The sequence below is a fragment of the Panthera uncia genome, chromosome A2 (genome assembly GCF_023721935.1).
Source record: "Panthera uncia isolate 11264 chromosome A2, Puncia_PCG_1.0, whole genome shotgun sequence".
NCBI lineage: Eukaryota > Metazoa > Chordata > Mammalia > Carnivora > Felidae > Panthera > Panthera uncia.
The window spans coordinates 25,824,033-25,849,984 of NC_064816.1; the positions used below are offsets into that span (position 1 = coordinate 25,824,033).

At 35.6% G+C, this 25,952-nt stretch overlaps 1 long non-coding RNA gene across 2 annotated transcripts in view; it reads left to right on the forward strand.

Annotated features, from left to right (window-relative positions):
• LOC125929534 (uncharacterized) overlaps window positions 1–25,952 on the forward strand; it is a 233,457-nt gene that overhangs the window by 45,773 nt on the left and 161,732 nt on the right. The window contains exons 3-5 of one of the 2 annotated variants that reach the window (XR_007459896.1): window positions 9,970–10,049; window positions 11,980–12,132; window positions 12,777–12,850. This is a non-coding gene — a long non-coding RNA (uncharacterized LOC125929534). The remainder of the gene's footprint in view (window positions 1–9,969; window positions 10,050–11,979; window positions 12,133–12,776; window positions 12,851–25,952) is intronic. The other variant, XR_007459895.1, reaches the window with a different exon arrangement.

A 25,952-nucleotide genomic window follows, 5' to 3' on the forward strand; every position in this document is an offset into this window, starting at 1 on the left:
TTCATGACTTTGACACTTTTGAAGATTACTGACTAGATGTTTTTAGAATGTCCCTCAATTTGTCCCTCATTGTGACATGTTTTCAATTGATTAGACTGGGGTTAGGATTTGGAGGAAGACTGCTGCAGAAGTGAAGTATCCTTCCCATCACATCATATTAGGGGGTGCATGATGTCAATATGACTTAGGACTGGTGCTATAAACCTTGATCCCTTGGTTAAAGTAGTGTCTCCCAGGTTTCTCCACTGTAAAGTTAATCATTTTTTTTCGCCTTTTCAGACTCTTGGGTTAGACAGGAGTCACTAAATCTAGCTCACACATAAGGGGAGGAGAATTAAGCTCCACTTCCTAGAGGGAGAAATATTGAAAAATGTTTAGATATATGTTAAAATCACCACAGTAATTAATAAATATATTGGGAAGATAGTTCAAGGCTATGTGAATATCCTGTTTCTCCTTAATGTTTGGTGGCTACTTTTAGCATTCATCTGTGGATCTTGCCTAAAACAAATATTTCTGTGGTAATTTTCAATTTTCCTCATTCCTTCTACATTTAGTATTTAGAATTATTCTGTATGGAAAATTTGTCACTTCCCCCCCTATTTATTTATTTAATCACTTATTTATATCAGTATTAATTCATGGTTGTTTATTTTATTTTTATGCTATAATCCAAACCAATTGTTTTATTGCTCAAAAAGCTTTGGCCATTGGAAACTTTTAAGATTGTTTTGCATGACCTTCCTCTACCCTTCTTAATTGTTTTTTTTTAATTTTTTTAAGTACTTCAATTTTGGTATTTATCACAGCTTTTCTATTTATTAATTAAAGACAATCTGTTCATTGTTTTTTGTTGCAATTTGTACCATTGTTCTGAGTGACTTCCATGCCTATGTGAACAACTTATCCAACAACTTACCCAACTTAAACAACATCTCATTTCTGTAACTTTATCAACTCTCATGATCTTTATCTCCACTCAACTTCAACCACGTACAACAGTTCCCATGCCCTGATTCTTGCTATTACCTGGAATTGCTCTACTTTAGCAATATTAATTTTCAACATCTAATTTTCCACGTCTCTCAATCTCTTCCCCCAACAATTATTCTTTCTTCTCATAGAAACCTCAAATCTCTTCATTTCTCTTTTTCCCCGGTCCATAAACTATAAACTTCACAGCCCATGAGCCAGTCCTTCAACCAGTTGCTGGCAAAACCCAAGTAACTTGTTATGCTTTTGGTTGAGTTTGGCAAGCCTTCTAGGTATATAGAATTCGCTCTCTCCCACTGTGCACTCTGCTTAAAGCTGTCACTCTACAGCTTTTTACTCCCACCTCTTCTCAGCTGATGAGCTCATTTCTTGCTGCGCAAAGACAATAGAAATCATCAGAGAGAACACCCCCAACTCCAGGCAACAAACTTATTATCTTACCTATCCTGCTTTTATATTTCTCTCCTTTCCTTTTGTTCCTCCCGTGAAGGATATAGATCTCTTCCTATTTAAGGCTAATTCCTTCCATGTGGGCTCTGAGTCCCAGTCTTTCCCTCCTTTATAACTCTCTCAGTTTCTTGATTTTTTTTTCTCATTTATATTGTTAAATTCTTCCTTTCTCTTGCTGACTCCTTTACTTGACTATGTAAACAAAGCAAAATGAAATAAAAGCCTTCCCTCCCTCAAGCCCACGTTGCCCTCCCAGTACATCCGTATCTTTATTTGCGTCTGGATAGGCACACTCTTTGAGAATTGTCTACTTACCTGACTCTACATCTTAGTCCACCACAATTCAACTATTGTCCTCCTGCACCATTCCACTCTACTGTTCTTACCGAATGCCAATGGCCCCATATAATTCAATCCAACAGATTTTTATCAGTCTTCATATTAGTTGATCGTCCTTGTTGATCATTCTTTCCTCCTCAAAATTCTTCTTTTTATTTTGCTTCAGTGGCATCTTTGTTTTTTACTCCAACCATTCTGGCCATTCTTCTTTTGTTACCTATCCTTTGAAATTACCCCTTCATACACCAGCACACTCTTGGAGAGGGGGATTTGTTCTCTCCAAAGCCCTTAATTACTCTCCCCATGGCTTAAAAATCTGTGTTTCCAGCCTAAAAGTCTCATAAGCCTGAGCTCTGGATGTCTACCTGATTCCCAGATACCACCACTTGTATGTTCCTTAGGTACTTTTGTATTCACATCCCAAATTAAGCTCTACATTTTTCTCCTCATTCTGTAACTCTCTTTTTTCCCTCTCTTGGGGAGTGGTACCACTATTTCTTTGGAGCTAAAACCAGAAATCTGGGAGTCTTCCTTGACTTTATTATTTCTCTTGCTTCCAGAAGTAATTTTTTGTTTTTTATTTTTTTTATTATGCCAAGAATACTCTTATCTGCCCTTTACATTCTTTCAAGTCTCTCAAATCATCCCCCTTACATGCCTTCTTTGACCACCTCTCTACCTCCAGGCCCCTCCTTTGTATTTTATGGTACCCCTACATCTGGTTAAAGTTAGCATACAAATGCTTTGTTTACTTTCCTGTAACTCCAATAAGTAGGGCAGAATAAATGAATTCTTTTGATTTTTTATTAACCATAACTACTTTTTACTGCTCTTCATTTAAATCTTTTTCTAGGCAAAAAGTGATATAAAGGAGATTTCATTTCAGAAAATCATTTTAGAGACATTCCCCATGGAAACGTCATTACAAATGGTAGTTGGGTTCTTAGACAATCCAATATCCTAATTCATAATGTAGCCGAAATTATTTTATAATTCCCCTTTGAATTTTCCTATATATTATCATTGCTCTGGAAAATCCCATATTTTCCTTCCTTCCCCTTCCCTATTACCTATCATTTCTTTTTCTTCTGTAGCATCTCATTCACATAATGGGTTAAATAGCTTTTTATGAGTTTTATGAGATCTCTTTGCTACACTGATTGCTTGCAAAATGGCAAGTTGCAGTTCTTAGCAAGAAGAGAGTATGTTGACAAAGATAATGTTCATGCCCCTAGTTGAATCCACATCAATTGATTATTCCTTTGTTTATGGAAAAATGGAATGGCTAGAGGTTATGACTGCCACAAAGCCTGGGACCCACTATCTATCAATTACTGAAATGGGATTGCAATTTCTCCATACACATTTTCTCTAGATCATTGCTAAGGCAGTCGATGGCCACCAAGGATAAAAGTAGTAATGGCCTGGATGTATGCCAGGTTAGCCATTTATATGTATAAATGTTGGTTGTTCAGGTTTACAAAACTTGGACAAGTACACACGCATACATACATGCACACATACACTTTAACCATTAAAAACAATCTTGTGATCTAGTATTTCTGCTTGGGCTATCAGTGTAGAAGAAAAACCTGCTATAAAGCAAAATCTCTTCTGCCTTGAGGTTGTGACTTCTTGATGAGAATCACTCAACTGAAATCCCCAAAACTGAATTTCCAATTTACTTATACCTGAGTGGTTAATGTTCACATTTCACTCAGATGTTGGACTCAGCCCAAGAGTATACTTGGACTGGGCTCCTATTAGCAAAAATTTCTAGAACTGTGGATGATATTTGTTGCATTGTCCTTCACCTGGTTAACCCGCCTGATGCTTTTGCTGAAACAGCGAATTTCTCAGGCTGCCAGGTACCATGGTTATCTGTCTCCTCATGTTGATTTCTGGCAGTCAACAGGCATGCTGCTGTGCCTCTTAATGTCCTTGTGCAGAAGCAAGGTCTTGGTTGCAGCTGGTCAAACATGAAGCTTGTATGTATTAGTCTGTCATGTACCCACAACTACTTTGTGGCTCTACTCACCTAGACCTAATTGCCTAAGATAAATTATTCAGTACACATTCTTGATGTATTTTTTCAGTCATCTTTATGTTATGAAGAGTTTATGTTCAAAAGGAATCACCTGGACTTCATATTTTGGTGGTTGCAGCTTATCGTAAACTGTAGCTTACGTGTTAGAGGTACACTCACTAAGTTGTGTCAATACTAATTGTATACCTAAGCATAGCCTGTTGATCATGAAGTGGAGTGTGCTAAGAGAAATTGTGGTCTGGTCCTTCACCTTTTTGTGGGAATAGTATTTGATCTAATGATTATAATTTGTTAGCCAGTTAGTTTATACTGAACATGTGAAATGCTTAAAGCATAGCCCTAAGCATTTTCAAGAGGTTCAATACTCTGTCTTTGATTTAGTCACTTAAAACACATACTCATAAAATGGTCCTAAAACATTCTCTGGGTGATGGTTCATTAAGTACAAGCCTATAAATTTTATCTACAGTCAGTGCTTAGGTTAGAGTCAAGAAGTGATCAGAGTAAGGGAAAGTACATTCACTCAACACATTCTAGAAAAGATTTATTGAGTGCTTACTTTGTATCAGGCACTGTGCTAGGCTAGATATTAGGGATACCAAGATAAATCCATTCACTTGCCTCAGGATCTTAAGAGGAAGACAGCATGTGAAAAGGACATGGGCAAACTGCTAGAGGAACAAAAAGAAAACTCTGAGGGGTGAAGCTTTCAGAGGTATGTAGAGAATTCGTAAAACTGTGAATCTGCAGTTCTACATAGAGCTACTGCTTGCGATATTTGGTTCCTAGTTACCTTGGCTAGAAATGACATATCATGCCACACTTTGTCCCAAGCCCTCTGTCAACAAACCGGCCATTTGGAATTCAGTAAAGTGATAAAGCTGAACTTTGCAAACTTTATGTTAGACTTTAAATTACCGAAAGGCATAAGGAGGAACTTAGAAGTTCACTTTGTTTAACCAAGTGGGTCCATGTATTGAACAAATATTTGGGTGTGTGGTGAAATAGCACAGGCACAGCCAAGTGGGATGGGATGATATTGGGAGACAGAAACACACTGCTAGCACAAGAAGATTCTTCAGGACTTTTTGCAATATTCAGATCCTTGTCCACGGTTTGTCTCACTATGTCATGCCTATCTTCAGGTAGTATTGTCCTGAAATGCATAGACCACTGTGGTCTAGCAGAAATATAATGTGAGATTCACATATTTTAAATTTCCTAGTAGTTACATTAAAAAAGTTAAAAATAAAGAGGCAAAATTAAGTTTAGCAATATATTTTATTTAACCTAATATATCCAAAATAGTATTTCAACATGTAGTCAGTATAAAAATTTAGGACTTTTCTCATACTTCAAGAACTCAATAGCCACATTTGGCTAGTGGCTACCATATTGTATAGTGCAGCTCTAGGCTGATACATACTGTTTTTTTAAGAGTCTCCATAGAGGATGATTCTTCAACCTTTTTTGGGATCCCATTCCAATGTTAATTGATGCTGGGAAAATGCTCTTAAATGTAGCACAGATTCCTTATGCCAACATTTGGCTGTCTCTTCTCATCTCATGCAGTTATCATGGAATATTTACTGAACTTCTGTATACTAGATTACACGTTAGGTGTTGGGATATAATAGCAAGTGCCACTACTGTGGTTCCTGCTTTTAGGAGGCGTACAGGGTATAATGTAGAAGAGAAATAGTAAATAAATAAATGTGTAATTATGGCATGTGTTGTAGTGGAAAAGGTCAGAGAACACCTATGAGGACTTGTAACTGAAGAGTCTCTTCTAGTCTGGAGGGACTGGGAGACTTCCCTTCAGGGAATGGCCTTGATCTGAAATCATAATGATGCCTACAGAGGGGGGCTCTGAGACAAAAAGGCATTTGGCATCTTGAAGGATCAAACAGGAAAATGGTGTGGCTCAGGTGGAAAGAGTAAAGGCAAAAGTGGTTCCTAATGAGGTTGGGGAGTTAGGCAGAGGCCAGAACACATGTGGCCTTTAGGCCTCATTAAGGACCAGAATTCTTCTAAAAGCAAGAAGAGGCCACTGTATGTTTTTAAGGAATAGAAGGACATTACTGGATTTGTGTCTTAGAATATCCTCTGCTGTAAACTGGAGAATGGAGCTGAAGGAAAACAGATGAATGTGGAGTAACATTTCAGGAAACTTAAAAAAAAAACCCTGTTTTATTTATTTTGAGAGAGAGAACGTGTGTGTGTGCGCGCGCGCACTTGCACACCCTTGAGCAAGCAGGGGAGGGGCATAGAGAGAGAGGGAGAGAGAGAATCTCAGTCAGGCTTCATGCTGTCAGTGCAGAGCTGGATGCGGGGCTCGATCTCATGAACGTGTGAGATGATGACTGAACCAAAATCAAGAGTTGGACATTTAACCAACTGAGCCACCCAGATGCTGCAAGAAACTATTTTATAACCCGAGTAAGAGGATTAGGGCAGTGGCTACCTAAAGCGTTAAACTGACGACTTTGAGACATATTAATAGTTAGGGCTCGATGATGCATTGAATAGTGGGGGGAGGTGGCACTGTGTACCGGGAGGAGGAGTGTCTGGACTGATTCTTTGCTTTTCTGACCTGTTGAAATAAATTGGTCCTTTTGAGCTCTCTCAGCTTTCCTCTAGCATGCTGAAAACTTTAGGGTGAAGTATCATCATCTAAAACAGAAAATATAGTGTTAATTTGCCTGTCATCTTTCTTTTTTGCTTGAATCAGAAATTTGTAATTTGTAATGTAATGTTAGTGTAACATAAAGAAAAAAATTAATAGTGAGCTTCTGTCCATATCTCTTATGCTTTTACTTACTGAGTAATCACAGGGTGAATCACTTAACAAATTTACTGCCTTTAACATTGTTGTCTTTTTTCTTATACATTATATAATCTTTGCATTGACACATAATATTATTGCCATATGATTGTCATGATTAGCCATTAATGACAGACTTTGCAGAGGAAGGCTAAAGGGAAACAATAAAGGAAATAATTCATCTGATCTCAAAGTTTCCTAAACCAATTAAGAAACCACAACAATAAGCTTTAATTAATTTTTTACAACTCTTTTGTACAGATTTGTAATCATTCTTAGCTAATCATTAAAAGATTACATTTTGCATTGCTATCTTTTTTTAACATTAGTTATTAAATAGTTCATTTATTTCCTATTCCAAGTCTACTCTGACATAAAAAATTCAAACTGTTAAATAATGCAAAAGAGTTGGGCTTTGACAATAATGTTCATTCATTCATGGGATAATTATTTAGCTCCTAGATACTTAACAGGACAGATAACCCTTGAGGAGTTTAAAATATAGCAGTAGAGGTGTAGATGAATAAATACATAAATAAATATATAATTTAATACAGTAGTGATAAGTGCTATTTATAAAAGGGAAAGAGATACAGAGCTTAGAACACCAATGAGGGCTATGTAGATATGGTGATGAGGGAAGAACTTTCAGTAAGGGAAACGTGAACAGTGTGCCCTGAAAGTAGTAGGGAGTATGAACTGAGTAAATATCTGAGGTAAGACCCTTTGAGGCACAGGGAAGCAAGTACAAAGATTCTGAAGTGGTCATGTGCATCTTCCAAGAACATTGGTAAAGAAGCCCATGATGCTGAACTGCTATGAGGAAGGGAACAAAAGAGGAAACAAGGTCGAAGAGATGATGAGGGGCCATATTATGAAAAGTGTTAAGGTCAAATAAAGATTTTGGATTTTATTTAAGTACAAAAGGAGCCATTGGAGGGCTTTGAACAGAGGGCAAATTTGAATTTAAATGTAGGGTATATGATAAAAAGGCAAATCAGGCATGATTCTTAGGTTTTTGGCCTGGGAATTGGATACAACGTGATGCCATTTATTGAGGTGGGGAAAACTAGGGAGGAATGGATTTAGAGGAGAAATCAAAATAGTTCAGTTTGGAGCGTGTTAAACTTGAAATGCCTCTGAGAAATTCTGGTGGCTGGAAATATGCATATGAAACTAATACCTAGAATTTAAAGTAGCTGTTGAAATTCTTGTCCATGGATCCCAGGAGGTTTATTCTGCAGCCACTACTGTTTGTATTTATCTCCCCTCTTTGTCTAATTTTTACTCCTGCCTTAGACCTTATGGAGGGGCAGAGGACATTCTTCCTATTGGAGAAGGATAGTAGTTCCTATGTGGATGATGATAGTGGTATAGAGTGGGAATAGTTATTCAGTTATAGGCATTTGTTGAAACCTTGCTGTGTGCAAAATCATAATAGGGAGCAAAAGCAAACAGAGTCTTTGTCTTCACTGAGCTTAAAATCTGGTGCATAGTAGGGCATAGTGGCTTAGATAAGACCTTAATCAGGTAATCACAAAAGCAAACATAACATTGTAATGATATCATGTAATGGAACAGAGATGCATGTTGCTGGAGTGTATAACAGGAGGAGTTATGTCTTGATATGGAGGTCAAGGAATGCTTTCTGTTGGTGTTATCATGAGTAGTTATGTGAAAGGTGAGTAGGAGTTAACTAGGCAAAGAATGGTCCAGGGAGAGGGAACAGCATATGCAATAGTCCTGTGGCAGGAGGGACTATGGTACATATTCATATGTAAAGAAGACTAGACTATGGCAGGAGCACAGAGACTGAGGGATAGCATTGTACAAGATGAAGGTGGAGATTCACACAGCAAACAGTTAATGGCTTGTAGGCCTCATGGTTTGAGAAAAATCATTGTGGTTACAATGTAGAGAATGGATTGAGGCTGAGGGATGGAGGAAAAGGACACAAAGAAAGGATTAGGGAGACCATGGATCTCAGCAAGGAGGCTTCTGTAGTAGTCTAGGTGGGAGATGAGGGTGGTTTGGATAGGGTGGCATAGAACTAGGGTAAGGTCAACTTCCCAGGGGGAGCTGAGGAAGTGGGGAGCTGAAGCTCAGTCTCAAATAGAGGCACCAATGCTAAGAAATAGTACAACAGGGTGATTAAAACTTTGGGCTTTGGAATCAGATATAACACAGATTTGAGACATAACTCTTCTACTTACTGCTGTGTGACTTCACACAGACTTCTTTAAATTGGGGCTAATAGTACCTATACCACAAATTATTGTAGGGATTAAATCAGACTATATGATAAAATGCTAAGCCAGTACTCAATAATTACAGTATTGTCACTTGTTGGAATTTAGAAGTCACCTCTAGAAAGAGGTGTCAGGGGAAAAAACATTTTTTTTTTCTATATTTGTTGGAAATCTTTAGAGAAAACCATCTACAAATCTACAAATTTACAGGTTTACTGAGCATCCATTTTCAGCAATCACTTGCAAGAATAATAGGAATTGGTTATTGATTATAGTTTTGATTTTGAGTTAGGCTTTCAAAGGAAATGGTCCTGAGATAGGCTTTTATAGAAAATGGGCCCTATGTAAAAATATTGACATATAATAAAATTTGTGATCTTAACATCTGTGATCAATGTGATTAAAATTTTGTCCATCTTTATTTGATATAATATAAAAAGCAAAACAAAAACAAAGTGTGAAAAAGAGTCCCTTTAGACTCAATTACATGCCATCATTTTCTAAACTTCATTATTTACTTACTATTAAAGGCTTATGAGTTAATTAATGTCCTGTGAATCACAAATCAATTATTTCACAATGAAGCATAAAATTAGTTTAAAGAGATTCATATATAGGCATGACATGGTGTATTGGCTTCTCTTCAGAAGTGGATCAAATAAAAATATGTGACAAGAAAAAAATGTAGATGACATGTTAGGTGGTGGGTAACTAATTGTGCTTTCAGCATCGGAGCAAAAAAAAGGCATGACCAGAATTCTAAAAAGCATGCCTTTGCATTTTTGTTTAAAACTTATAATGGCTTAATAAACATAAAATACTCTCCAAATGTGATTCAATTCAAGGACATCTTTATTTTACACACCTAAATGAGATAATATATGTTAAGTGCCCAGCCCAGGGACTGGCATATAGTATTTATAGAATAATGTTCTTCCTTTTCCTTCCCCTAAAGAAGGTGCCTCTGCAGTTATTTAATTGCAAATTTTACTAAAAGCACCTTTCTTTTCTTTTAGTAGTATTATGCTCCTTTCTGAAATTATATGTGTAATACATGCTTATTGCAGATAACTTGGAAAACACAGAAAACAACAACAAAAAGGTCATCTGTGATCATGCCCTAGAGAGAACTACTTTTGATATTAAGGTATATTTTATTTTAATACACTTTTTCTAGAATATTCATTTGGAATTCATAACCTTGGCTTTAAACAGCTTGTTTCATAGAGTACATGATAAGGAGATTTAGCCAGCTAGGGTCTATGTTGTTATTTTTGAAGAACAGAACAGATCCTAATTGCCAAATTGCCAAGCTGTGCAGATATTTTTCACTTGTTCAAATCTTTTAAAAATAAACCTCATTTTAAGAAATAGGTTTAGATTTACAGAAAAATGGCAAAGATATTACAGAGCGTTCCCATGTACCCTGAGCCCAGTTTCCCCTATTGTTAACATCTTGCAGAAGTGTGGTATGTGTGTTACAATTAATGAACTAATGTTGAATGCTATTAATAACTAAAGCTCAGACTTTATTCACATTCCCTTAGTTTTTACCTAATGTCCTTTCTCAGTTTCAGAATCTCATCTAGAATACTACATTGCATTTAGTTGTCATGTCTCCTTAAGTTCCTCTGGACTGGGAAAGTTTCTTAGATTTTCCTTGTTTTTAATGACCTTGAGAGTTTTAATGAGTACTGGTCATATATTATTTGGAATGCTGCATGGGATATTTGTTTATTCTCTCATATGTATGTATATATGTATGTATACATGACTTACATATGTATTTATCATTTATCTAAGTCAGTATGGACTCATGGATATTTGGTTTATACTTTGGGCTATAATCCAATACTTCCTTATTTTGTTGCTCAAATTATTATAGCTTTGGCCATTGTGATCTCTTGCAATTGACTACTGTGTTTTTTTGACATACACTTTTTATTGGAGTCCTTTTTTTTTTTTTTTTTTTTTTTTTTTTTTTTTTTTTTGTTTGAGTACTTTCTTACATTTTGGCACTAATAAGATGCCCTAGATTCATTTTGGAAATTTCCTGTCCCTGTCCCAATCTGTCTATAATTAAAATTAAAATCAGTAGGGTCTAGAATCAGATGACCTTATTTCAAATCCTGGCTTAGCCATTTGCCAGCTATGTGATCTAGAACTGTTTTACCTTTTGGGAGATGAGCAGGGCCCACTTTCCTCATCTATCTGAACCTTTTTAGAGCAGGGATGTTTTTTGTCTTTTTTTTCCTTTGCTGATACTTAGTACCTATACTTGTGTCTGGGATATAGTGGTATTCAATAAAGAAATATTTGTTGAGTGAATATAAATTCAGGTAAGCAAGAAATATAAATGGCTTTGTTTTCCTATTTTGTTCTGAAATGTATATTTAATTTATTATTTTCAATATAATTTCATTATTATCAAAGTAATATATGCTTAACGATGAAATGGTACCTCAAGATTTTTAAAAAATGTTTATTTATTTATTTTGAGAGAGAGAGAGCATGAGTGGGGGACAGAAGCAGAGAGAGAGGGGAGAGAGAGGATCCCAAGCTGGCTCCACGCCATCAGTGCGGGAATCCTAGGCAGGGCTTGCTCCCAGGAACCATGAGATCGTGACCTGAGCTGAAATCAAGAGTTGGCCACTTAACTGACTGAGCCACCTAGACTGTTCAAGATTTTAAACAAAATAATCATCTTCTAACTCATTCCCTGAGGCAACTACTTTTTAGTTTCCTTAGCTGATTGTTTTGATACCTGTCTCCTTATGTCTAAATTTTATTTTATTTTATTTGTTTTTTGTTTGTTTGTTTATTTTAGAGAGAGAGAGCATGCCCGTGCAAGGGAGAGGGGCAGAGGGAGAGAAAGAATCTCAAGTAGGCTCCACGCTCAGCCCAGAGCCTGATGCCAGGCTCAACCCCACAAACCCGGAAACATGACCTAAGCCAAAAGCAGGAGTCGGGCACTCAACTGACTGAGCTACTCAGACACTCCTACTTATGTCTAAATAACATGTTTTTATTGTTGCTTCTTGATTTATAAATTTTATGCATTGTCTATTCACTTCCAGCTGGGGAGGATGAGGATCTAGCACCACACACTATCTTCTTGTCTTCCCATTCTGCTTTCAACATAAACCAGAGACCATTAGGAACACAGCTGAAAGCAAGTTAAATTTATTATTTTCTGCAACAAAGAAGACCCTACATCATGGAGAGCAAAGGTGAGTTTCAAAGGGAGTCTTAAGGGGTGTTACAAAATTTGCGGTGGTCTTAGCAGGGATTGGTCAGACTTTGTAAATTAAGGGGCAGGTGGAACATTAGTGGTTTTAGAAAACATGAGACTATGTGGAGTTACCCTTGCCTCAGTTTATTTGTGGTCTTATGTGTAGGAGTCTGAATAAACTGGTGCTAATTGTGAGAGTCTATAAAGAATATCATAGTTTGGTTTGGTACAGTTCTGTGAATCAGTGCACATTTTATAAAATATAATTTATGAGTTAATTCTCAATTTCTGTCTAACATCCTAGTTTCCAGAAGAGTTGCTTTTCAATTTATCACTCTCAATAGAGTTATATCAAAACTGTGGTCAAATTAATATTTGGTGCTTACATTTCTACAACTTTTTTGGAAGTGGAGCCACATAGTATACTTTTTTTCCTTTCCCTTTTCTCACTTTACTCTCTTATATGTAGACATTTAGAGGTCAGGCATTATTAGTGGAGCAGGCTCAAAATAGGTCTTACAACCTGGTCTGTAAACTTGCAGAAGTACCTGCTCTCTGTTTTTTAATTTGTTTCACACTGTGTGAAAGTTTGAATGAAATAAATCCAGCAATATTCCTGAAATTGCATACTTTTCCCTTTAGACAATATCAAACAGTCAGAAGTCCTGCTAGGCTAATAGCTGGTCATGTGATCAATTTTGGAATCAATATAACAGGTATCTTTATTTTTATTGGTTGCTAGTCTTATTATTTACTTACAAGTGTTCCTTTTATATTCTTGATACAGGAGTTTTGTCAGGTATTTGGATATTTTCTTATTTTTTATTTTGAATATTTTCTCTTAGTTTGTGGCTATCAATTTCATTTTTTTAATGTTTACCTTTGAGAGAGAGACACAGCGTGAGCAGGGGAGGGGCAGGGAGAGAGGGAGACACAGAATCTGAAGCAGGCTCAAGTCTCTGAGCTCTCAGCACAGAGCCCGACACAGGGCTCGAACTCAGGAGCTGTGAGATCATGACCTGAACTGAAGTCAGACACTTAACTGACTGAGCCACCCAAGCACCCTCGTTTCATTTTTTTTATTTGCTTTCCAAATCTTTTTTAAAATTTTAGTCCAGTATAGTTAACATACAGTGTTACATTAGTTTCAGGTATACAATATAGTGGTCCAACAATTCCATACATTACTCAGTGCTCATCATAAGTGTGCTCTTCATCCCCTTCACCTATTTCACCCATCCCTCCACCCACCTCCCCTCTGGTAACCATCCGTTTGTTCTCTGTAGTTAACAATGTGGATGGAGCTTGAGAGTGTTATGCTAAGTGAAATAAGTCAGAGAAAGACCAATACTATATAATTTCACTCATATGTGGAATTTAAGACACAAAACAAACAATCGTAGGGGAAAAAAAGAGAGGAAAACCAAGAAACAGACTTTTAACTACAGGGAACAAATTGATGATACACACACACACACACACACACACACACACACACATACACACATCTTCTATATCCATTCATCTATTGATGATACTTGGGCTGCTTCCATAATTTGGCTATGGTAAGTAATGCTGCAGTAAACATAGAGGTGCAAATATCTTTTCTAATTAGTGTTTTATATTCTTTGGGTAAATACCCAGTAGTAGTGGAATTTCTGGATCATATGGTAGTTATATTTTTAATTTTTTGGAAAACTTCATGCTATTTTCTACAGTAGCTGCGTCAGTTTGCATTCCCACCAACAGTGCAAGAATGATCCCTTTTATCCACATCCTTGCCAACACTTGTTTCTTATGCTTTTTATTTTAGCCATTCTGACAGGTATGAGGCATCTCATTGTGGTTTTGATTTTTGCAATTCCCTGATGATGAGTCACGTTGAGCATCCGTTAATGTGTCTTTTGGCCATCTGTATGTGTTCTTTGGAGAAAGTCTCTTCATGTCTTCTGCCCATGTTTTAATTGGATAATTTTATTTTTTTGGTGTTGAGTTGTATAAGTTCTTTATATATTATAGATACCCTTTATCAGATATGTCATTTGCATATATCTTCTCCCATTCATTAGGTTATCTTTTAGCTTTGTTGATTATTTCCTTCAATGTGCAACAGATTTTTTTTTTTTTTGATGTAGTGTCAATAGTTTGTTTTTATTTTGTTTCCATTGCCTCAGGAGACATATCTAGAAAAATGTTGCTATGGCTGATGTCACATAAATTATTGCTGTGCTCTTTTCTGGGATTTTAATGGTTTCAGTTCCTACATTTAGGTCCTAAATCAATTTTGAGTTTATTTTTGTGTGTGGTGTAACAAAGTGGTCCAGTTTGTTTCTTCCTCTCTCCCTCCCACCCCCTTCTCATTCTTTCTTTTTCTCTTTCTTTCTTTCTTTCTAAATATCTTTCTTTCTTTCTCTTTCCTCCCTCCCTCCCTTCCTCTCTTTCCATCTCTTTTTCTTCCTTCCTTTCTCTTTCTCTCTCTCTCTCTTTCTCCCTTTCTTTCTTTCTTTCTTTCTTTCTTTCTTTCTTTCTTTCTTTTGTTCTTTCTTTATTTCTTTCTTTCTTTCTGTAGCTGTCCAGTTTTCCCAACACTATTTGTTGAAGAGACTGTCTTTTTCCCATTGCATATTTTTACCTCCTTGTATGAAGATTAATTGACCAAATAACTGTGGGTTTGTTTCTGGGCTCCCTATTCTATTCCATTGATCTACGTGTTTGTTCTTGTGCCAGTACAGTGTTGTTTTGATTACTACAGCTTTGTAGCATACCTTGAAATCTGGGATTATGATATTTCCAGTTTTGTTTTTCAAGATTGCTTTGGCTGTTTGAGGTCTTTTGTTGTTCCATGCAAATTTTAAGATTGTTTATTCTAGTTCTGGGGAAAATGCTGTTGGTACTTTGATAGGGATTGCATTAATTTAGCAGATTGCTTGAGTAGTATAGACACTTCATGAACATTTGTTCTTCTACTTCATGAACATAGAGTATTTGTCCATTTGTTTGTGTTTTCTTCAGTTTCTTTCAACAATATTTTATAGTTTCAGAGTTTAGGTCTTTCACCTCCTTGGTTAAGTATATTCCTAGGTATTTTATTACTTTTGGTGCAGTTGTAAATGGGATTGTTTTCTTAATTTCCTTCTGCTGCTTCATTATTGGTATATAGAAATACAATTAATTTCTGGGGCTGCCTGGGTGGCTCGGTTGCTTAAGCATCTGATTTCAGCTCAAGTCATGATCTCAAGATTCGTGAGTTCAAGCCCTGCACTGGGGTCTGCACTGACAGTGTGGAGCCTGCCTGGGATTGTCTCTTTTTCCTTCTCTCTCTGCCCCTCCCCTCCCTCTCTGTCAAAATAAATATATAAACTTAAAAGAAAAGAAATACAATGGATTTCTGCATATTAATTTTGTATCCTGTGACCTTACTGAATTCATTTATCAATACTAATAGTTTTTGAGTGGAGTCTTTAGGGTTTTCTATATATAGTATCATGTCATCTCCAAATAGTGAAAGTTTTACTTCTTTTTACCGATTTGGATGCCTTCTAAACCTAGATTTGTTGAGGCTTCTTTTTTTTTTTTTATCATGAATGGATGTTGTACTTTGTCAAATGATTTTTCTGCATCTATTGGAATGATCATATAGTTCTTACCCTTTCTCTTACTGATGTGATTTATCATGATTGATTTATAAATATTGAGCTACTCTTGCATCCTAGAAATAAATCTCACTCAATCGTAAATGATTTTTTTAATGTATTGTTGGATTCAATTTGCTAATATTTTGTTGAGGATTTTTGCATCTATATTCAACATAGATATTGGCTTGTAGTTCTCTCTCTCTCTCTCTCTCTCTCTCTTTTTTTTTTTTTTTGGAAGTGTCTTTATCTGGTTTTGGTATCATGGTAATGCTGGCCTCATAGAATAAATTTGGAAGCTTCTTTCTTCTGTTTTTGATATAGTTTGAAGAGTAGGTATTCTTCTTTGTATATTTGGTAGAATTCACCTGTGAAGCTGTGTGGTCCTGGACTTTTGTTTGTTGGGAGTTTTTTGATTACTAATTCAATTTCTTTGCTGGTAATTCATCTGTTCAAAATTTCTATTTCTTCCTGATTCAGTTTTGGGATATGTTTCTAGGAATTTAGCCATTTCTTCTAGGTTGTCCAATTTGTTGGCATATAATTTTTCATAATATTCTCTTATGATCCTTTGTATTTCTGTGGTGTTGGTTGTTATTTCTCATCTTTCATTTCTGATTTTGTTTGAGTCTTATCTCTCTTTTTCTCTTTTTTGATGAGTCTGGCTAAAGGTTTATAAATTTTGTTAATCTTTGCAAAGAACCATCCCTGGTTTCATTGACCTGTTCTATTGTTTTTTAGTTTTTATTTTGTTTATTTCTGCTTTAATCTGTATTATTTCCTTCATTCTACTGGTTTGGGGTGTTGCTTGCTCTTCTTTTTCTAGCTTCTCTAGTTGTAAAGTTAGGTTGTTTATTTGAGATTTTTCTTGCTTCTTGGGGCAGGCCTGTATCACTATAAACTTCCCTCTTAGAACCACTTTTGCTGTGTCCCAAAGATTTTGGACCGTTGTGTTTTCATTTTCATTTGTCTCCACATATTTTTTGATTTCCTCTTTGATATCTTGGTTGACCCATTTATTGCTTGGTAGCATGTTTTAGCCTCTATGTATTTGTCTTATGTCCAGATTTTTCTTGTGGTTGATTTCTAGTTTCATAGCATTGTGGTCAGAAAAAATGCATGCTATGCCTTCGATCTTTTTGAATTTGTTGCAACTTGTTTTGTAGCCTAATATGTGATCCATTCTGGAGAATGTTCCATGTACACTTGAAAAGAATGTGTTTTCTGCTGTTTTAGAATGGAATGTTTTGAATATATCTGTTAGATTCATCTGATCCGGTATGGCATTCAAAGCCACTGTTTCCTTGTTGATTTTCTTTTTAGATGACCTATCCATTGTTGTAAGTGGGGTGTTAAAGTCCCCTATTATTATTGTATTATAATCGATTACTTCTTTTAGTTTGTTATTAGCTGCTTTAAGTATTTGGGTGGTTCCATATTAGGTGTATATGTACAATTGTTATATCTTCTTTTTGGATTGTTTCCGTTATGCTTATATAGTGTCCTTCTGTGTCTCTTGTTAGAGTCTTTGTTTTAAAGTCTATTTTGTTTGATATAAATAAGGATATCCTGGATTTCTTTTCACATTTATAAATGCCTTTCCATCCCTTTACTTTCAGTCTATATGTGTCTTTAGGTCTGAAAAGCATCTCTTTTAACCTGCATATATATGGCTTTTACTTTTTGTTCATTCTGTCACCTGTCATTTTATTCTTTTTAGGTAATATTCTTTTTTTCTGCTTTTTAATTTTTGTTTTTAAAATTTACATCCAAATTACTTAGCATATAGTGCAACAATGATTTCTGGAGTAGATTCCTAGTGCCCCTTACCCGTTTAGCCCATCCCCCCTCCCACAACCCCTCCAGCAATCCTCAGTTTGTTCTCCATATTTAAGAGTCTCTTCTGTTTTGTTTCCCTCCCTGTTTTTATATTATTTTTGTTTCCCTTCCCTTATGTTCATCTCTTTTGTCTCTTAAAGTCCTCATATGAGTGAAGTCATATGATTTTTGTCTTTCTCTGACTGACTAATTTCACTTAGCATAATACCCTCCAGTTCCATCCACGTAGTTGCAAATGGCAAGATTTCATTCTTTTTGATTGCCGAGTAATACTCCATTGTATATATATATATATATATATACCACTTCTTCTTTATCCATTCATCCATCAATGGACATTTGGGCTCTTTCCATACTTTGGCTATTGTTGATAGTGCTGCTATAAACATTGTGGAGCATGTGTCCCTTCGAAACAGCACACCTGTATCCTGTGGATAAATGCCTAGTAGTGCAATTGGTGGGTTGTAGGGTAGTTCTATTTTTAGTTTTTTGAGGAACCTCCATACTGTTTTCCAAAGTGGCTGCACCAGCTTGCATTGCCACCAACAATGCAAAAGAGATCCTCTTTCTCCGCATCCTCACCAACATCTGTTGTTGCCTGAGTTCTTAATGTTAGCCATTCTGACAGGTGTAAGGTGGTATCTCAGTGTGGTTTTGATTTGTATTTCCTTGATAATGAGTGATGTGGAGCATTTTTTCATGTGTCAGTTGGCCATCTGGGTGTCTTCCTTGGGGAAGTGTCTATTCATGTCTTTTGCCCATTTCTTCACTGGATTATTTGTTTTTTGGGTGTTGAATTTTTGGGTGTTGAGATAGATTTTGGATACTAACCCTTTATCTGATATGTCATTTGCAAATATCTTCTCCCATTCTGTCAGTTGTCTTTTAGTTTTGCTGATTGTTTCCTTCACTCTGTAGAGCTTTTTATTTTGATGAGGTCTCAGTAGTTCATTTTTGCTTTTGTTTCCCTTGCCTCTGGAGATGCATTGAGTAAGAAGTTGCTACGGGCAAGATCATAGAGGTTTTTGCCTGCTTTCTTCTCGAGGATTTTGATGGTTTCCTGTCTTACATTGAGATCTTTCATCCATTTTGAGTTTATTTTTGTGTATGGTGTAAGAAAGTGGTCCAGGTTCATTCTTCTGCATGTCACTGTCCAGTTTTCCCAGCACCAACTGCTGAAGAGACTGTCTTTATTCCATTGTATATTCTTTCCTGCTTTGTCAAAGATTAGTTGGCCATATGTTTGTGGGTCCATTTCTGGGTTCTCTATTCTGTTCCATTGATCTGAGTGTCTGTGCTTGTGCCAGTACCCTACTGTTTTGATGATTACAGCTTTGTAGTATAACTTGAAGTCCAGGATTGTGATGCCTCCTGCTTTGGTTTTCTTTTTCAAGATTGCTTTGGCTATTCGGGGTCTTTTCTGGTTCCATACAAATTTTAGGATTGTTTGTTCTAGCTCTGTGAAGAATGCTAGTGTTACTTTGATAGGGATTGCATTGAATATCTAGATTGCTTTGGGTAGTATGGGCATTTTAACAATATTTCTTCTTCCCATCCAGAAGCATGAAATATTTTCCCATTTTTTTGTGTCTTCTTCAATTTCTTTCATAAGCTTTCTATAGTTTTCAGTGTATAGATTTTTCGCCTCTTTGGTTAGATCTATTCCTAGGTATTTTATAATTTTTTGTGCAACTGTAAATGGGATCGATTCCTTGATTTCTTTTTCTGTCACTTCATTGTTGGTGTATAGGAATGCAACCGATTTCTGTGCATTGATTTTATATCCTGCAACTTTGCTGAATTCATGAATCAGTTCTAGCAGTTTCTTGGTAGAATCTTTAGGGTTTTCCATATAGAGTATCATATCATCTGCGAAGAGTGAAAGTTTTTCCTCCTCCTGTCCAATTTGGATGCCTTTTATTTCTTTGTGTTGTCTGATTGCAGAGGCTAATACTTCCAATACTGTGTTGAATAACAGTGGCGAGAGTGGACATCCCTTCTTGTTCCTGACCTTAGGGGGAACGCTCTCAGTTTTTCCCCATTGAGGACGATATTAGCGTTGGGTCATTCATATATGACTTTTATGATCTCGAGGTATGATCCTTCTATCCCTACTTTCTTGAGGGTTTTTATCAAGAAAGGATGCTGTATTTTGTCAAATGCTTTCTCTGCATCTGTTGAGAGGATCATATGGTTCTTGTCCTTTCTTTTATTGATGTGATGAATCTCATTAATTGTTTTGCAGATATTGAAGCAGCCCTGCATCCCAGGTATAAATCCCACTTGGTCGCAGTGAATAATTTTTTTAATGAATTGTTGGATCTGGTTGGCTAATATCTTGTTGAGGATTTTTGCACCCATGTTCATCAGGGAAATTGGGCTATAGTTCTTTTTTAGGGGGGTCTCTGGTTTTGGAATCAAGGTACTGCTGGCTTCATAGAAAGAGTTTGGAAGTTTTCCTTCCATTTCTATTTTTTGGAACAGCTTCAAGAGAATAGGTGTTAACTCTTCCTTAAATGTTTGGTAGAATTCCCCTGGAAAGCTATCTGGCCCTGGACTCTTGTTTTTTGGGGAGAATTTTGATTACTAATTTGGGTTCTTTACTGGTTATGGGTGTCACCCTGTCTTTGATTGGAGTGTTTAGTCCATTTACATTTTGTTACATGTGTTTTGGTTGTTTTGTTGGCTTTCTTTAGTAATGTACTCAGATTCCTTTCTCTTTACTTTTTGCACATATATTACTGTTTTTTTTATTTGTGGATTTTTATTAGGTTTATATGTAACATCTCTGCATACAGCAGTGCATTTTAAATTGATAGTTACTTAAATTTGAACTCATTCTTTACTCCTCTGCCCTCCATGTTTTAGGTATATGGTGAAATATTTTATATACTTTTATTTTGTGAATCCCTTGACTGATTTTTATAGATATATACCCTTATTCTGCTTTTGTACTTCCTACTTTTCTTAATCCCCCTACTTATTGTCTTTCCTTTCCACTCAGAGTCCTCTTTAACATTTCTTCTATGGCTTGTTTAGTGGTCATGAATTACTTTTGTTTGTCTGGGAAACTCTTTATCTTTCCTTCTATTCTGAATAGTAGCCTTGCTGGATAGAGTATTCTTGGCTGCATGTTTTTTCTGTTTAGCAGCTTGAATATATCATACTCCTCCCTTCTTGCCTTCAAAGTTTCTGCTGAAAAATCTACTGATAGCCTTTTGGGATTTCCCTTGTATGTAATCGTTTTCTTTTCTCTTGCTGCTTTTAACATTCTCTCTTTATCACTACTTTTTGCCATTTTCATTACTGTGTATCTTGGTGTATATCTGTTTGGATTGATTTTATTGGGAGCTTTCTGTGGCTCTTGGATTTGGATTTCTATTTCCTTCCCCCGATTCAAGAAGTTTTTAGGGGCCTTGGTGGCTCAGTCAGTTAACTATCTGACATCGGCACAGGTCATGATCTCATGGTTCATGGGTTTCAGCCCTGTACTGCTCTGTACAAGCTCTGTACTGACAGCTCACAGCCTGGAGCCTGCTTTGGATTCTGTCTCCCTCTCTCTGTGCCTCTCCCCCACTTGTACTTTTTTTCTCTCTTTCTCTCTCAAAAATAAACATAAAAAATTAAAAAGTTTCTAGCTATAATTTCTTCAAGTAAAAGTTTTACCTTCTTTTCTCTTTTTTCTTCTTCTGGGACTCCTATAATGTGAATGTTATTACACTTGATGGTATCACTGTGTTCCTTAAGTCTATTATCATTTCTATTATTATTTATTTATTTATTTATTATTTATTTATTTATTATTTTATCATTATTATTTTTTCTCCCATGTTCAGCTTGATTGCTTTACATTACTCTATTATCCAGGTCACTGATCTGTTCTTCTGTTTTCTCTAGTCTACTATTTATTACATTTAGTATATTTTTAATGAATTCTTCATCTCTGATTGGTTCTTTTTTATGTTTTCTATCTCCTTTTTAAGGGTCTCACTGAAGTACCCCACTCTTTTCTCAAGTCAAATGAGTATCTTTATGATCATTACTTTAAATTCTCCCTCAGGAATATTACTTATCTCCACTTCATGTAGGTCTCTTGCTGTGATTTTGTCCTATTCTTTCATTTGGGACATATTCCTTTGTCTCCTCACTTTGTTTAACTCTTGGTTTCTCTTTCTATGTCTTAAGAAAGTCATCTATGTCTCTTGCTGTTGGAAGTAGTGGCTTCATGAAGAAGAGGTCCTGTAGTGCCCTGGAGTGCAATGTTCTCTGTTCACTAATACCTGGTGTTTTAGGGGTATCTTCTGTGTGTGTTGTATATACCCTGCTGCTGTGGCTGGTCCACTTTGTCTTCGGTCCAGTCATCTGCAATGGCTCTCTGCCTGCTATGGGCAGGGTTTGGTCCTTTTGTTAGTAGGCCCATCTGGGATGGCTTTGAGCTTGAGTTGAGTCAGACTGGGTGTTTGCCATAGGTGCAGTAGTACTGAACTGTTTTGTCTTCTGACATATTTTCATTGTTGGGTGGGCCCTGTATTCAGAGCAGATGTCTACTGCAGCCCACTTTTGTGGCTACAGTCAGTCTGGTGTGTATGTTTATCTTCCCCTCTCCCCAGGATAGGAGTCCCTTTGGAGTGGTACTGGCCCCTGTCAAGACTGTGTGCACACCACCAGCTTGTGGCACTACTTTGGATGGGCTCAAGCCAAGAGAATATTGGAGGGGGTGGATCTGTAGAAGTGCACACAGTTTCACTTTCTTAAGTGTGTGTTTTGAAGACTGGAAGATTTTACTTTTATAAAGTCTAATTCATCATTTTTTTCTTTTATGATTACAGACTTTTTGTGTTTACTTTATGAAATATCTTCTGATACAAAAATCACAAAGTTTTTCACTTTTTTCTTCTTAAAACTTTATAGTTTTAATTTTTAAATTTGGGGGAATGCTCATTTGGGGCTTATTTTTTGTGTATGGTCAGAAGTGGGGGTTGAGGCTCATCTTTCTTTTTTTCCTATACAGATATCCAATTCTAGCTCCATTTATTGAAAGAATTGTAATTTAACCATTGAATTATGTTGGCACTTTTGTCAGCAATCTGTAGATCAGGTATGTGTGGGTCAGTTTGTGGACTATTTTATGCCATTAATTTATGTCTATGTTTATGCCATATTACACTGTCTTTATTACTATAACTTTATAATAAGTCTTGAAATCAAATAGTGTAAGGCTTCCAGATTTGATTTTATAAAATATTTTTCATTATTTGAGATCTTAGTATTTCCATATAATTTTTAAGACCTTTTTTTAAAGACTTTGTTGTTTTAGAGCAGTTTTAAGTTCACAACAATATTGAGCAGAAGGTACACAAATTTCCTATATTCTCCCTGCCTCAACATGTACTAAGCCTTCTGCATTAACAACATCCCCAGAGTGGTACATTTATTATACTTGGTGAGCTTATAATGATACATCATAATACATATATTGATACATATAAAGTCCATAGCTTACCTTAAGGTTCACTCTTAGTGATGTACATTCCATGTATTTGGACAAATGTATAATGGCATGAATTCATCATTCTAGTATCATACAGGATATTTTCACAGTTCTAAAAATCTATGCTCCACCTATTCATCTCTCCCCCTAGTCCCCAGTTCTTGGCAACCACTGATCTTTCTACTGTCCCTATGGTTTTGTTTTTTCCAGAATGTCATATAGTTTTGTAGTGTGTAGCCTTTTCAGATTAGAATCATATAATATGTAGCATTTTTAGATTCACTTCTTTCATTTAGTAATATGCATTTAAGGTTTCTCCATATCTTTTCATGGCTTTATATGTAATTTTTTTTAGCAAGGAATAATATTCTATTATCTGAATGTTCCACAGTTTATCAATTCCTTTACTGAAGGAAATCTTAGTTGCTTCTAGGTTTTGACAATTATGAGTAAAGCAGCTATAAACATCTGTGGGCAGGTTTTTTTGTGTGGACATAAATTTTCAACACCTTTGGGTAATTAACAAAGAGTGTGAGTGCTAGGTTGTATAGTAAGAGTATATTTAATTTTTTGAGAAATCAGCAATGTGTCTTCTAAAATGGCTATACCATTTTGCATTCTCACCAGCAATGAATAAAAATTTCAGTTACTGTTTCCTCTCTGATTTTATCCTGTGAAAAAAATTGTGGAGAATGGATATAATTTCATCCTTAAATGCTTGATAGGTATCACCAGTGAGCCCATTTGGGTTGTGCTTTTGGTTTGGGAAGGTTATTAATAATTGACTCAATATCTTTAATAGGTATAGCCTTATTCAGATTATCTATTTCTTCTTGTTTGACTTTTGGGCACATTGTGTCTTTTAAGTAATTGGTCCATTTCATCTGGGTTATTTAATTTGTGTGAATAGCATAGTATTTCTTTCTTATTCTTTTAATGTCCATAGGATCTGTAATTACGTCTCCTTTTTTATTTCTTTTTTTAAATTATATTACAATTTTTTAATGTTTATTTTTGAGAGAGATAGAGAGAGGAGAGAGAATGAGAGTGGGGGGAAGGGCAGAGAGAGAGGAAGACACAGAATTCAAAGCTGTGTCTCAGAGCAGCCGTGACACAGCTGAGCTGTCAGCACAGAACCCCATGTGGGGCTTGAACCCACTAACTGCAAGATCATGACATGAGCCGAAATTGGACACTTAACTGACTGAGCCACCCAGGTGCCCCTGATTTCTGACATTAGTGATTTGTGTCCTCCTTTTTTCTTAGTCTGTGTAAAAATTTATTGATTTTATTGTTTTCAAAGAACGAGCCTTTAGCTTCATTGATTTTCTGTATTGAATTCTTGTTTTTAATTACACTGATGTAGGATCTAATTCTTACTGTTTCTTTTCTTGTGCTTACATTGGATTTAATTTGCTCTTCCCTTTCTAGTTTCCTAATGTGGAAACTTAGATTATTAATTTTAGATCTTTCTTGTTTTCTAATACAGGCATTCCATGCTATAAAACTCTAATCACTGCTTTTGCTGCACCCTACAAATTTTGAGGACTTGTATTTTTTTTTCCATTTAGTTCAAAATATTTTAAAATTTCTCTTGAGATTTATTCTTTGATTTATGTGTTGTTTAGAAGTATGTTGTTTCATATTCATGTATTTGGGGATTTTCTAGCTATCTTTTTGTTACTGCTCACATAAATTTTTAAATTAGTTTTCTCAATTTCTTTTAAAAGTCTGCTGGGATTTTGATTGTGATTAGGTTTCAATCTATAGATCAGTTTGGGGAAAATTGACACCTAAAATAAAATTGAGTCTCTCAGTGTGTGAACATGGCACATCTCTCCATTTACTCAAGTTTTCTGTTATTTCCTACAAAAAAGTTTATAGTTTTCAATGTGCAGGTCTTACATATGTTTTGTTAATTTTACTGTTTAATATTTTATGGTTTTTAGTGTTTTTCTTATTGGTATTGTTTTAAATTTTAAAATTGTCTTAAATTTTACTTTCTAATTATGCATTAATATTCTGACCCACCTTTCTCACTGAGTATAAGAAAAGTCATTTCAACTGAATATCTGTACCAAAAATTTTTACAGTTATTACAAGAAAAAACAGTATAGTGAGCAGAATAACGTTTCTATAGGTAAGAAGGCAATATTTGGGACATATTTATATTAAAAATTAATCATTATCTGAAATTCAAATTTAACTGAACATCCTATATTTTATCTGGCAGCCGTAAGCACACTATTATTTTACATTGTGTTGAGATATTAACCAAGGTACCTAGACAAGAGAAAATAATTAAAAGCATATGAATTTGAAAGAAGAAAAATGATCTTTATTTAAAATGATATTATTTTATATCTGGAAAGCCCAAAACGTTAGTGGGAAAACTAACACAAGTTAATAAGAGAATTTAGTGAAGTAGTAGGTTACAAAATCAAAATTAAAAAACAATAACTTTATTATGTAGAGAAAGAAGCCATTTAGAAGATGTAATAGAAGGGAATATACCACTTATTATATCCAAAATAAAATATCTAGGCATAAAAATGAGAAGAAATATCTAAAACATTTAATGAAGAAAACTATAAAAATAGTCCTGAAAGACCCAAAAATTACCTCAAACATGTGGAAAGTTTTACCATATACTTGGATAGAAAGAGGAAACATCATAAAGATGTCAAGTTAATTTATAAATTTAATAGAATTCCAATAAACTACTATCAAGCTTTTTTCCCTTGGGGGATAATCCCCTGGGATTATAAAGTTCATTTAAATGAATAGTCAAATCACTGGAAACGGAGAGCAATAGGGATAAAATAGGCCTACTTGATATTAAAACATAATTAAAAC